Source organism: Babylonia areolata, chromosome 19 (assembly GCF_041734735.1).
Source record: "Babylonia areolata isolate BAREFJ2019XMU chromosome 19, ASM4173473v1, whole genome shotgun sequence".
Taxonomy (NCBI): Eukaryota; Metazoa; Mollusca; class Gastropoda; order Neogastropoda; family Buccinidae; genus Babylonia; species Babylonia areolata.
The window spans coordinates 56,920,405-56,922,904 of NC_134894.1; the positions used below are offsets into that span (position 1 = coordinate 56,920,405).

Genomic DNA, 2,500 nt, shown 5'->3' on the forward strand with positions numbered 1-2,500 from the left:
ATCGTCTCATCCGAATGACTAGCATCCAGACCATCACTCAAGGTCTAGTGGAGGGGAAGAACATATCGGCAGCTGAGCCGTGATTCGAACCAGCGCGCTCAGATTCTCTCGCTTCCTAGGCGGACGCGTTACCTCTAGGCCATCACTCCAGTCATTGTCAGTCGTGTCCGACTATGACCAACAGAACAGCAGAGGAGGCAACTGCTGTCCTGACTATTTGGGCTAGAATTTGATTATAGTGGAGAGTGTCTTGCCCAAGTTACATCCCCACTCTCTCGGCCAAGAGGGTTTTAGGACAGTCGGCGTTGGGATGGTTCCCAAAGGCCAACTAGCCCACAAGGCTGCAGCACTAAGAGCCAGTGCAATTTTGCCTCCTAGTTTGAGAGTCATAGTCCTTCACAAAAAGACTAAGCTGTAAATGTTTTCCCATTGACTGGAGAAACCATTGATAATACAGCTCTCACTTTGCTGTTGGCCCAAATGTAAACTTATGTCAATCAGTGATATAAGCTCAGTGTTGGGCCTTAGTATTAAAGTACACACAGGTAAATCGTTCTGGGCCTTTTATTAATTAAACGGTACCTGCGTCGTTCCACCTCCTCCGTCCATCCCTCGGCAGTGCCCCCTTTCCCCCACCACTCTCCTCTCTCAGTCTCTCCTCCCTCTACCTCAGTCCTACCCCCACCCCTTATGTGGGATAGAATTTGATTGTAGTGGAGAGTGTCTTGCCCAAGTCCCTACTCTCTCGGCCAAGAGTGTTTTAGGACAGTCGGCGTTGGGGTGGTTCCCAAAGGCCAGCTAGCCCGGCCCCAAAAGCTGCAGCTCTAAGAGCCAGTGCAGTCTTGCCTCCTAGTTTGAGAGTCATAGTCCTTCACAAAAACTGAAAGATTAAGCTGTTAATGACTTAACCATTGCCGCGGTGGAGAAACCATTGAACACACAGCTCTCACTTTGGGATACCGAAGAACAATTAGATTTCCGTAGAAAATAGGATAACACACGCACACACGCGCGCGCACTCACCCCGCACATTCACACGCACGACTTTACACATGCATGCTCATTCACATACTAATGGCAATTCATGAACTGACCACACCCCCCCCCCCTGGCCTGCCACTAAACGTGAAGAAAACAAAGAAGAGGAGATGGACGGGAAATGCAGTACCGGAAGAAAAGAGGACACCGGGCAACAACCAGTGGAAGAACCAGAGGAAGAAGATAAAATGTATCATCAGGATGGAAGAATAAGTCCAAGACAACAACAACCAAACAAGCTGCAGCTCTGAAGATGAAGTCAGAGGCGATGATAAAAGGCGACGAACCCGAAGGACAAGAGAGACAATGACAGAAAACACGAGAAGAGAACCCACAGACATACAGAAACATACAATAGCGAACACCCAACTCTGAACCATTAACAGACAAGAATGGACATAACCAAATACAAGGTACACTGTTACAGACACATCAAAATAAGGATGGTCTCAGTATAGACCAGTCATCCCTGATAACGAAAATGTCTGATTTCCCTTAAAAAAAAAAAAAAAAAAAAAAAAAAAAAAAAGATTTCCGTAGAAATAAGAAAGAAAATACTGAAAGGAGGGAAGGGGAAAAGGAAAGAACGGATGAAAGAAAGAAAAGAAGGAAAAGAAAAAAAAGAAAGAAAAAAGGAAGATAGGAAAGGAGAAAGAAAAAAAAAAAGAAAAAGGGAAGAAGTAAAAAGGAAAGGATGGAAGAAAACAATAGGAAAGGAAATAAGGAAGGAAAGAAGGATAGGAAGAAAAGAGAAAGAAAGGAAGAACAGAGGCAAGGAAGGAAGAAAAGGAAGAAGAAAGAAAGGAAGGAAGACAAAGGGAAAGAAAGGAAGGAAGAATAAAGGGAAAGAATGAACAAAAAAAGGAGAAAAAAAGAAAGGAAGAATAAAGGAAAGGAACAAAAGAAAGAAAGGAAGGAAGAAAAGAAGGAAGAAAAGAAGGAAAGAGGGGAAAAAGGAAGAAGGAATGAAGAAAAAAAGGAAAGAATGAACAAAAAAAAGGAGGAAGAAAGAAGGGAAGGAAGAATAAAGGAAAGGAACAAAAGAAAGAAAGGAAGGAAGAAAAGAAGAAAGAAAAGAAGGAAGAAAAGAAGGAAAGAGGGGGAAAAGGAAGAAGGAATGAAGAAAAAAAGGAAAGAATGAACAAAAAAAAAGGAGGAAGAAAGAAGGGAAGGAAGAATAAAGGAAAGGAACAAAAGAAAGAAAGGAAGGAAGAAAAGAAGGAAAGGAAGGGAGGACTGAGGAAAAAGGAAAGGAAAAAAGAGGAAAGGAAGGGAAGAATAAAGGAAAGGAAGGAAGAAAGAAAAGAAGGAAAGAAGGGGAAAAAGGATGAAGGAAGGAAGGAAAAGGAAAAGAAGGAAGGAAGAAAAGAAGAAAAGAAGGAAGGAAGGAAGAAAAGAGGAAAAGGAAGGAAGAAAAGAAGGAAGGAAGAAAAGAGGAAAAGGAAGGAAGAAAAGAAAGGAA

The 2,500-nt window shown here is 42.5% G+C and overlaps 1 protein-coding gene across 1 annotated transcript in view; it reads right to left on the minus strand.

The window, feature by feature from the left end:
• Positions 1 to 2,500, minus strand: part of LOC143293875 (uncharacterized) — a 12,684-nt gene that overhangs the window by 9,768 nt on the left and 416 nt on the right. The gene's annotated exons all lie outside the window — the stretch shown is intronic.